The sequence below is a fragment of the Aquarana catesbeiana genome, linkage group LG03 (genome assembly GCF_042186555.1).
Source record: "Aquarana catesbeiana isolate 2022-GZ linkage group LG03, ASM4218655v1, whole genome shotgun sequence".
Lineage (NCBI taxonomy): Eukaryota > Metazoa > Chordata > Amphibia > Anura > Ranidae > Aquarana > Aquarana catesbeiana.
This window is the reverse complement of record NC_133326.1, coordinates 441,695,762-441,708,088: the sequence shown is the minus strand read 5'-3', so window position 1 is coordinate 441,708,088 and position 12,327 is coordinate 441,695,762.

Here is a 12,327-nt window from a genome sequence, read left to right as displayed (position 1 = left end):
TATATTATATATATACTTTTTAGCAATTGGGATATATTTGTAGCAACTGTTTTACATTTTTATTTCTTTTAGCGCAGACACAATTACTTATATAATTTTGGTATATGCACGAAATGAAACGTGGTTAGTGTTTGCAACTTATCTGTAATTGATTTACCTTCCAGAGGCATTAATCCATTTGTGGCTCGCAAGACCTTCACATAATTAGCCCAAATTAGTTCATTCTCCCCTGGGTGGCCAGCTGCCTTGGGACAATGGTAAGTCTGGAGCAAAGCAGTGCGGAGATTCTCAGGGACAAAGCAGCAGTCACCAGGTTTCTCGGGAGGAGACTGGATCTGAGCGGCACGAAATCTGTCACCCAAAGGCGAGGTGAGACTGGTGTGTATAGTAACATAACTCAGAGGACATCATTGATGAACTCCTGAAAAACTACAGGAGCGTTGCAAAGATCAAACGGCATTACGAGGTATTCATAATGTCCTGTCTTGGTGTTAAACGCAGTTTTCTATTTGTCGCTCTCCTTGATCCTCACAAGATTGTATGCCCCTCTCTGATCGAGCTTCGCGGAAACCGATGCTCCCTTGAGGCGGTCAAATAATTCTGTAATCAACAGAATTGGGTAGACGTTCGTAATCGTGATGCGATTGAGACCCCCTATAATCGATACAAGGTCTCAGTTCACCACTCTTCTTTTTCACAAGGAAGAAGCCAGCACCAGCAGGAGACGACGATTTGTGGCTAAACCCTTGAGAAAGTGCATCAGCAACAAAGTCCTCCATAGCTTTATCCTCCAAGACAAAGGGTAAACCCGGTCATAGGGAGGCATAGCAGCAGGTTGAAGGTCAATTTCTTTTGGTGGTATTTGATCACCTCTGGGTTTTTTATTTTTTGCGCTATAAATGAAAAAAGACCGTAAATTTTGAAAAATACACATTTTTCTTAATTTCTGTGATAAAATTTTGCAAATTAGTAATTTTTCTTCGTAAATTTTGGCCACAATTTATACTGCTACATATCTTTGGTAAAAATAACCCAAAATAGTGGAAATTATTTGGTCCGTGTGAAAGTTTTAGAGTCTACAAGCTATGGTGCAAATCATAAAAAATGTATCACATCTGATGTACTGGCGGCCTATTTAATTTCTTGAGACCCTAACAAGTCAGGAAAGTACAAATGCCCCCCAAATGACCCCTTTTTGGAAAGTAGACATTTCAAGGTATTTAGTAAGAGGCATTTCGAGTTATTTAAAGTTGTAATTTTTTCCCACAATTCTTTGCAAAATTAAGATTTTTTTTTTTTTTTCACAAAATTGTCATTGTAATAGCTTATTTCTCTCACATGGCATGTGCATACCACTAATGACACCCCAAAATACATTCTGCTACTCCTCCTGAGTATAACGATACCACACCACCATCAGGTGTTCTAGGAGCATAAATTACTCATTTCTCCACCATCTATTACACCTTTGAAGGCCCTGGCGCACAAGGACAATGGAAACACGCACAAAATGACCCCATTTTGGAAACATAACACCCCAATGTATAATCTATGAGGCATAATGAGTCTTTTGAATGGTTCATTTTTTTCCAGAAGTTTTGGGAAAATGTGGAAAAAAAATGAAAACGCATTTTTTTTACACAAAGTTGTCCGTTTATAAGATATTTCCAACACATAGCATTTAGATAGCAAAAATGACACCCCAAAATGCATTCTGCTACTCCTCCTGAGTATGGCGATACAACATGTGTGAGACTTCTACACAGCCTGGCCACATACAGAGAACCAACATGCAAGGAACACCGTCAGGTGTTCCAAGGACACATAGCATGCACATACCAAGAATTACACCCCAAAATACATTATGCTGAGCAAAGGGTAAACAAAAGATTACCTGTGATTGTAGTAGCGCAGTTGTACACAGGAGGATAGCACTGGTCCAGGCAGCAGGCAGGGACTTGGTCAGCAACGGCGAACACAATTGTCCTGGCAGCAGGCAGGGATACTGTCCATATACAGTCCAGGGTCAGTGCAGGCAGTAGGCAAGAACATGTGGTGTGGTCAGTGCGACAGGCAGAGACATAATGGCAGTAAGTCCTACAGTCAGCAGGCAGAAGTAAGGCCTGGTTAAGGACAGAATGGGGACAGGGGTAGAGGCTTCTCCCACCCAAATCTCTTTGAAGCCTCCGAGTCTCCAGACCCTAATCTAGGAAAGAGAAAACAAAAAAAATAGTTTTCTTCATCCAGAAAAACAATTCTGGAGCCCCTTGCATATGTGAGACTCCTGTGTTGAATCCCACTAGTCCAGTAGCAGGGTACAAGATCAGTCCATGAGGCAGGCAAAAAACATGGTCAAACAGTCCAAGGTCAGTTCCACATCAGGCAGAGGTATGTACAGAATCGTTAGGCAGAAGCATGGTCGAATAACAGTCCAGGGTCAGTTCCAGATCAGACAGAGGTATGTACAGAATCGTTAGGCAGAAGCATGGTCCAATAACAAGCCAGGGTCAGTTACAGAGCAGGCAGTGGCATAAGGGGTGTGAAGGTGTGTGAAGGCAGGAACTGAGGATTACGTTTACCATACTTCACTAATAATTTATTGAAGTATGGTAACGGCAAAAACATTCAGCTATGCAAAGGCCTGGTTGGGAAGGACATTGGGCACAGTAGTAAGTCTCTTCTGACTCCTGCTCTGGTACACACCTTACTTTTTTTTTTTACGTCGTTGGCCTGTTGGTCTGGGAAGGAGTTTATCTGGAAAGTGGCGTTTGGAGATTCAACGTCCGTCTTGTGGCAAGGTATGGTTCGAGTATTTGGTCATTGAAGTCTGCCTCCTCACCAGAACGCCTTCGTTTGGCAGGCTGAATATCTTCCTCCTCTGAGTCACTCAGTGTTCCACTACTGAGGACTGGCTCATAATTTACGTCCAACTCAGAATCGGAGTTTAAAAGGGAATCCGAAAAAGAGAGCCCCCCGTTGCTCTCATCAGCCTGGGAAAGTATTTGGTATGCCTCCTCGGCGGAAAAGCATCTTTTGGACATGGTTGCTGGTGGTGATGCGACTACACAGGTGTGTGCTAAGCCTGCACTGATGGGCTCTGATGAGGCGGCACTGATGAGCACAGATGGGCACTGAGGTTGCACAGAGGGGCACTGATGAGGTGGAACAGATGTGCACTGATGAGGCGGCACAGATGTGCACTGATGAGGCGGCACAGATGTGCACTGATGAGGCAGCACAGATGGGCACTGATTGATTGCACAGATGTGCACTGAGGCGGCACAGATGGGCACTGATGAGGCAGAACAGATGGGCACTGATTGATTGCACAGATGTGCACTGATGAGGTGGCACAGATGGGCACTGATAAGGCAGCACAAATGGGCACCGATTGCACAGATGGGCACCGAAGAGGTGGCACAGATGTGCACAGATGTCCGGACACTGATCACCAATGGCACAGATTGGCACAGGTGGTCACAGATTGGCACAGATCCCAAATAGGCGCTGTACTGATGGGGCACTGTTTGGCACTGGTTTATCACTATAATTTTTGTTTTTCACTCACTGGAGCACAGATCGCTGTCAGATATCCTCTCTCTCCTCACACGCGGTCTCTGTATGAGGAGAGAGAGCCGGCAATGAGAGATGATCTCATATGTTTACATTTGAGATCATCTCTCGTTGGCCACGCCGATCGCGCTATAAACAGCCGCTGTGATTGGCCATTTACAGCGATCTATGACTGGCTGTGTCCAAGGGACAAGGCCAGCACAGAATTTCCCCGATGCGCGGGAGCGAGGAAAGGGGAGGACGTCCTATGACGCCCTCCCGGAAATTGAGGTCTGTGCTGTAGTCGTCATCCGGCTATGGCCCGGACTTCAAGTGGTTAATGAGACATAATGTATAGGGATAGGGACAATTGTAGACACGCACCCACACTCACTCAGGTTAAACTGGATGGACTGATGTCTTTATTCAATCTTACTATGTAACTTTATTACCCACTGTCTGTAGGTGGGTGCTCTGGTCTGGGTAGTGGAAGGTCGAATTACAAAGAGTCTGCTGCTGGAAACTGGGGTCCATACTGGTAGCTGTTGTTCTTTCATGGCCTCTGAATAGGTCCCTGTAGAACGAGAGTCTCCTATCTCCCACTCCTCTTCACTGGAGCTTTTCTTAGGGGACGACTAGGCGAACAGTCTTTCAATGGACCCAAACTTTTCCAGTACGCCGGGGGAACCTCAATCAATGACCCGGCCCTCGCTCACCTAAAGGCACTCCTTTCTCTAGCATGGGCTCATTCTGGTTGGGCACAGCAAGGGACTTAGAGCAGACCAGCTCTTCAGGGATATCATCCTGTTCCTGCACACTAGCACCTGCAGTCACCGGGTCCCTGGCCAGGCCACGGGTCCCGTCAGCATTCTCTTTTCCCTGTATATCCAGGAACTTTGCAGAAGAAACGCCTGGCAGCGACACCACCTCTCCGCCTCTGGCTGGTGATCCTTGGCCCTCTCTGGCCCTCCGAGTCTCCTGCGGATGTGGCACACAGAGTCCTAAAAGTAGGTTGGTAAGGTAATACCTGGATTCCTGCTGCACAGGCCCCAGCTGGGTTAGTGGCTCCCCACAATGGCCGCACCGGCCCAGGCTTTGACTCCCGCTGTTGGGATGTTGCACCTGGGACAAAGTAGACACAGCCGCTCCACTCCTCGGATCACCCCCAAGGTGAGTCCTCCACAAAGTTCCAGCCGAATGTCAGTATCGACCAGCACCCGGTCCTGCATTTCAGGTGACCACTGCACAGCGGGCATCTTCCGCCCGCCCTCTGCCATCTTCAGCAGCCTCATGTAGTGTGCAGTACGCTGGTCTCCTTTACTGTCCTCTGCTGGGGCGTAACTACGCCCACACGCCCGTTGGTTCAGCGTGCGAGGAACTGTAAGCAGGCTTCAGGCAGTGTGCGCTGTAGTGACACCTGGTGGCAGGCGCTGATGAATTGCAGGCACTGTCCAGGTATGTAGTTTTAAAAACTGCATCACAGAAGCTGGAAACGGAAGGCAGGCAAATTATACAGTGATCACCATTGGCACAGTAAAGTCTCTCCTGTAACATCCTACTGTATGGGACAACCTCCCGTCAGACACCCCCTCATTGCATATCATTACTAGGGGCAACAGCACATGTTCACAAACTTCTTTTACTGTGTTGAGCAGGATTATTAAAGTCACTTGAGATTTCTGCAATGCAGTGTGTAATGTCCGCACCATGCAGAGCGCTGGACATATTTGTAATCCAGAGCGCGATCGCTCGCCGTGGTTGCCACAGGGGATAGCACATGGTTACAGTCACTGATTGCAGGGCTTATTACTGATGTGAGTGTCCATTGAGGCAACTGGGTGCAGGGGCGTGATGGCAGCGCTGATCCTGGATGGTTGCTATGGACAACGACACTTGGCAACAAGCTTGGATTTGGTTTCTATGGGCAACAGCAAGTGGCAAAAAGTCATTTTTAAAGACAAACACGCAGTCCTTTCCTTGTTATACCCAACACTTGGCTAAAGCAGGCAAAGTCTCTCGTTGGCCACGCCGATCGCGCTATAAACAGCCGCTGTGATTGGCCATTTACAGCGATCTATGACTGGCTGTGTCCAAGGGACAAGGCCAGCACAGAATTTCCCCGATGCGCGGGAGCGAGGAAAGGGGAGGACGTCCTATGACGCCCTCCCGGAAATTGAGGTCTGTGCTGTAGTCGTCATCCGGCTATGGCCCGGACTTCAAGTGGTTAATGAGACACAATGTATAGGGATAGGGACAATTGTAGACACGCACCCACACTCACTCAGGTTAAACTGGATGGACTGATGTCTTTATTCAATCTTACTATGTAACTTTATTACCCACTGTCTGTAGGTGGGTGCTCTGGTCTGGGTAGTGGAAGGTCAAATTACAAAGAGTCTGCTGCTGGAAACTGGGGTCCATACTGGTAGCTGTTGTTCTTTCATGGCCTCTGAATAGGTCCCTGTAGAACGAGAGTCTCCTATCTCCCACTCCTCTTCACTGGAGCTTTTCTCAGGGGACGACTAGGCGAACAGTCTTTCAATGGACTCCTTTACTGTCCTCTGCTGGGGCGTAACTACGCCCACACGCCCGTTGGTTCAGCGTGCGAGGAACTGTAAGCAGGCTTCAGGCAGTGTGCGCTGTAGTGACACCTGGTGGCAGGCGCTGATGAATTGCAGGCACTGTCCAGGTATGTAGTTTTAAAAACTGCATCACAGAAGCTGGAAACGGAAGGCAGGCAAATTATACAGTGATCACCATTGGCACAGTAAAGTCTCTCCTGTAACATCCTACTGTATGGGACAACCTCCCGTCAGACACCCCCTCATTGCATATCATTACTAGGGGCAACAGCACATGTTCACAAACTTCTTTTACTGTGTTGAGCAGGATTATTAAAGTCACTTGAGATTTCTGCAATGCAGTGTGTAATGTCCGCACCATGCAGAGCGCTGGACATATTTGTAATCCAGAGCGCGATCGCTCGCCGTGGTTGCCACAGGGGATAGCACATGGTTACAGTCACTGATTGCAGGGCTTATTACTGATGTGAGTGTCCATTGAGGCAACTGGGTGCAGGGGCGTGATGGCAGCGCTGATCCTGGGTGGTTGCTATGGACAACGACACTTGGCAACAAGCTTGGATTTGGTTTCTATGGGCAACAGCAAGTGGCAAAAAGTCATTTTTAAAGACAAACACGCAGTCCTTTCCTTGTTATACCCAACACTTGGCTAAAGCAGGCAAAGTCTCCCCCTGGCTTTCAACAGTTGCTAGGGGCGACGGCCAGCAGGTTAACCATGAAGGCAGATCTCGGTGGGACCTCCAAATGTAGCGCTTGGTTGCTACTAGTAACTAACATCCACCATGCCCCCCCCCCCTGCTGCCAGACCTCCATCTATCACTTCTGAGACATTGAACAGTCATTTGCATTGTTTTGTTTTATTTATTGGGGGATATAACTTGGTTGGGGGAAAGGAAATATGGGATATTAATATTTACCTGAACTGACAGTCTCCCTTACAAAATCCTCACTCCAGCTCCTACCTATGGTAGAGGGTGCTAATATATATATATATATATATATATATATATATATACTGTGATTCTGTACTTGCCAAATATGCTGCAGAAATCTCCCTCCACTACGTCTGGCTGCATCCATTTTAACTGTGGGCAGCTGAAGCTGCTGCCTGTTCACTTCCTGGATTTACACAGAGGCACACCTTCAGCTCTGCAGCTCTCAATGGCCCTCTTATGACTCACCCCCCTTCCCCCCCTCTCTGTGGTCAGTCAAAAGATCTGTGGGGAGGAAGCACCTCAGCAGACTTCTTACAGAACACGTCCCGGTAATCGCTGGAGGAGATCAGAAGATACGGATGTGGTAGCAATGGAAAGTCTCTCCTTGGGGACCACCTTGAGAAGACAGGACGAGAAACACGAAGAACCCCAAGCCAGGATCTGCCCAGAGACCCAGTCCACACGTGGAGAGTGGAGCTGTAGCCAAGGAAGGTCCAATACAATGGGGGTAGAGGCCTTGGGTAGAATGAGGAAGGAAATCTACTCCTGGTGGAGTATCCCTACCGACATCCTAATAGGTAGCGTCTGGAAACGTATAGGACCCCCTGGGAGCACAGTGCCATCAATTGCCGAAACTACCAGTGGTGTAGTGAGGGGAGAAAGGGTAAGCTTCATAGAAGAAGTAGTTCTCCAGTTCATAAAATTGCCGGCAGCCCCGGAGTCCAGATATGCTAGGACCGATTGGGGAGAAAAGCCTACATGGAGGAACACCGGAAGAAGAAGACGAGAAGGTGATGTTTCTGGGTCCAATACTCCACCTTCCAAACGTATTAGATCCTGAGCATTTCCCGGACGAAGCGAGCAGGAGTCACGAAAATGACCCTTGCCCCCACAATAAAGACACAAGCCTAGAGTTCTGCGTCTAGCACGTTCTTCGGGGGTTAGTCTAGTCCGGCCCAGCTGCATAGGTTCCTCAGCAGGCAGAGGATGCTCCACAGAGCGACGGGGGAAGAGTTCTGGCTGACTAGGACCTAGAGGGTGCTGGCGTCTTTTTTCTAGGGACCTCTCCTGGAAACGAATGTCAATCTGATTGCACAAGGAGATTACATCGTCCAGACCGGCGGGGATGGCTCTTCCTGCTAATTCGTCCTTCACTCAGTCAGAGAGGCCATGTAAAAAGGTTGCGACCAGGGCCTCATTGTTCCAGCTCAATTCAGCTGTGAGAATACGGAACTGAAGCGCATATTGTCCCACTGAACAAGATTCTTGGTGAAGGCGTAAAAGGGCACTAGCCGCTGAAGAAACCCGAGCTGGCTCCTCGAAGATATTATGAAACAGCTTCAAGAAGTCGGACAGGCTGGAAACCACCGGGTCATTCTCCTCCCAAAGGGGGACAGCCCAAGCTAAAGCTTCACCAGAGAGGAGGGAAATGATATAGGCTACCTTAGCCCGATCAAACAGAAAATTTTGAGGCTGGAGCTCAAAATGAATGGTGCATTGGCTGAGGAAGCCCCTGCAGGCCTTGGAGTCCCCAGAAAAACGGGACGGAGCTGGCAGTGAATATGAATGTGTGGCTGTGACTGGTGCGATAGGTGCAGCTGCTGATTGTACTTGACGCTGCAGGTTCGGGTTTCCCAAGGAGGCCTGGAGCTGCTCGAAGCGGGAAGCCAGATCCTTAAGGAATCGCATCACCTGAGTCTGATTAGATTCCTGGGCCTCGAGTCTGCGAACTATGCCCTGCAATGGATCGGCTGCAGGAAGCGACACGTCAGCCGGGTCCATGGCTAATCAAACTGTTAGGTCACCTTGAGGCTAGGTGACAGATGCACACCGTTGGGATTAGGAGTGCATCGCAAGGCAGTGGACCCTACGGCTGACTGCTGCGGATGGGAGTCCGGGTATAAGGAAGGCAGGGTCGCTGGAACACCAACACGGATCCCACCAGGGTTAGAGCGTAAGATTCCCTGGGGCACGGAGCCTAAGAGCCAGCAGGTTTTCACCAGAGCCTCTGATGGTGAGGATGGACTGGGCCCCTCCCCCCCCCCTCTCTCCACCTCCCAACCCCCCTTCCCTTTCCTCCTCCCTCTCTTTTCCTTTCTTTCCCCCCCCCCTCCTTCCCCCTCCCCCCCCTCCCCCTTCCCTTTCCCCCTCCTGTCTCACGCCAACATTCCGCACCTTTCCCCACGTTGTTAATTTTCCAATTACTACACTATCATTATCAATTTTTTTATTTCATTTTACTATTTTTTACCAAATTAGAGTCCGTCTACAGATCCCCCGTGTTCGCCGCGGGGGGGAATTGTGTTGGGTTCCACTGCCCCACTGTTTCCGCTTGAGCGGGTGAGCTTGTCCTCAGTTTTACTTTGTATGTACTGTGTTGTGATTATTTTTGTGACTAATTATGTTTGCTGCATTGTGTATGTAACCACATATGTATGTATTTAGTTATGTTATTTTAATCACTTTATAGATTTGTTTCTCCTGAAGAAGCGGTTCCAGCCGCGAAACCGGTCGAGATCAAAAACTCCACACATATCCCCTGTAATAATTCTGCGGGTTACCCTCGCTGTAGTCAGTGTGGTAATTGTTTTTATGATTGTATGTAATTATTTTGTGTTGCAATTTGATACTTTCAATTATCAAAATTTATATACTTTTTTAGAAGTTTGTAACTGCAATATCATTATCGAGTACCGCAATAGTCCCAATTTTCAATCAATGGGGGTATATATGTGAATAGGCATTAGCAGCAACTGCCACCACATTTCTGCCCTCACATCCCTTAATATCATCAAGATAAACCACCACACATTGCTGCAACATATCTCGGAGGACATCATTGATGAACACCTGAAAAACTGCAGGAGCGTTGCAAAGACCAAACGGCATTAGGAGGTATTTGTAATGTCCTGTCTTGGTGTTAAACGCAGTTTTCCATTCATCGCCCTCCTTGATCCTCACAAAATTGTATGCCCCTCTCAGATTGAGCTTTGTGAAAACCGCTGCTCCCTTGAGGCAGTCAAATAATTCCGTAATCAGCAGATTCGGGTAGGCGTTCTTAATCGTGATGCGATTGAGACCCCTATAATCGATACAAGGTCTCAGTTCACCACTCTTTTTCACAAAGAAGAAGCCAGCACCAGCAGGAGACGAGGATTTGCAGATGAACCCTCGAGAAAGTGCATCAGCAACATAGTCCTCCATAGCTTTAACCCCCGATACAGACAAAGGGAAAACCCGGTCACGGGGAGGCATAGCAGCAGGTTGAAGGTCAATTGCGCAATCATGTGACCCGTGTGGAGGCAAACTACCGGCTTGTCCCTTGTCAAAAACATCACTATATTTGTGGTACTCTTCTGGCAAGGAGGAGAGGGAAGAGGTGCACAAGACCTTAGCCACTTTCCAAAAACATATTTTACTGCATTGTGGCGACCAGGAAAGAACCTCTGCACAAAGCCAATCAAAAGAAGGGTTATGCCTCTGTAACCAAGAATAACCATTAATCACTGGATAATGAGGATAATGAGAAGAAGAAATGACTTGAAATTGGATTATCTCACAGGGAAGAGCCCCTACGGCCATAGTCAACAGAGCAGTCTCATGAGTCACATGGACACATGTAGAGGTCTCCCATCAATAACCTCAATGGCAAGTGAAGTGGCAAGAAGTTGCAGAGGAATCAAGTGCTTAAACACAAACGCACAGTCTATGAACTGGCCTCCAGCCCCAGAGTCGATTAGAGCCTGTGTATCGCTGGACGACTCAGACCACGATAGGATAACCAAAACTAGAGGCTTATCCTTCAAGGTAACTGAGGATGTAACAACGCCACCTAGGGCCTGTCCCCTACAGGACCTCAGGTGAAAGCGTTTCCCGGACAGGTAGGACAAGACTTCAAGAAGTGACCTGCCAATGACTCTCCCATAGACGTCCAATGACGAAACGCGTAGGGTGTGGCCTATACCTACGTCTTGTATCATTTCCCAGGGAACACAGGATTTTATTCTGACGGTTCTACTGAATTTTCACCCTTAATGCATTTATTTGTTTACCATTAATTTTGTTTATGATCACCCGGTTATTTGGTACCATTTGACACCTTTAGCATGAAACTTTCTTTTTCACAGGTGTATTTAGTATGATAGCATAGAGGCATTATATACGTCATAAGATTATATTTATTTTATATTTTCACATTTGTTCTAAATCAGGACAGTGCCACATCCACACTTTAACATTTCTCTTCTACTTCACTGGCAGACTCGGTACCAGGAGGCATGGGAGGTGAGGAAGGCAAGGGTGAGACTGCAAAGCTCGGAGCCAAGCGTACAGGAGGCTTCCGCAAGCGCTCTTTAAAGGAAGGTCTCTCTCGCAGTCTGGAGTCAATGAGAATGGCAAAAGTGATCAACTTCTGCAGATCTGTAGGTATGTCTCGAGCTGCTATCTCATCTTTGATGTTATCTGAGAGACCATGAGAAAAAGCAGCAACGAGGGCCTGATTGTTCCAAGCGACCTCTGCTGCCAGAGCACGGAATTTCAAGGAATCACTTGCTGTGCTCCCGTGGAAACAGGGCCATCACTGTGTGTCTGGAATAGAGGCGCTGTTCTTTCCCAGTGGGACGTCGGCCCCCACTGTTGTCATGGCTTTGCGGATGAGCGGTGAATGTAGGTGACGGTGTCACCGCACTCGGCACGCCCTCAAGGGGTGTCTGTGTGCGGTGGCTCCTATACATGTCAGCCGTTGGCGCATTGCGGGACTTCGGTGGAGAGGCAGCGCTCCCTCTGTAATACAGCATTCCTCCATAGCATCCACTCTGCGTCATCATGGCTTGATGTCACACGCCGCAACCACCTGACGCACTGGGGAGGGCTATATATGGACCCATGCGGCGTCATTCGTGTTGCTGGAGTCCCTGGGAGCCCTACACCTCATGCAGCTGTTAAACAGGTAGATCTATTGAACTCATTGACAACACCTTTTACATGCATTGCACTACTAAATAAGAAAATGTGCAGTATAATTAAATATAAATATCATATAAGCAGAAATTCTTAAATGATTGAATGTATAAGGGACCCTATTACAACTATACTGTCTCTATTATGCCCTAATGTTACCTTACTTTCAGAGACCTGGCTCTGGCCCTACACAGTCTAGACAATCATTGCCGTTAGCTGCATGGGATCATAGGCTCCCAGTTGTCCATTTAAAATATGTTTTTTATGTAACCATATACCCCTTTTTTCTGTTGAAGGCT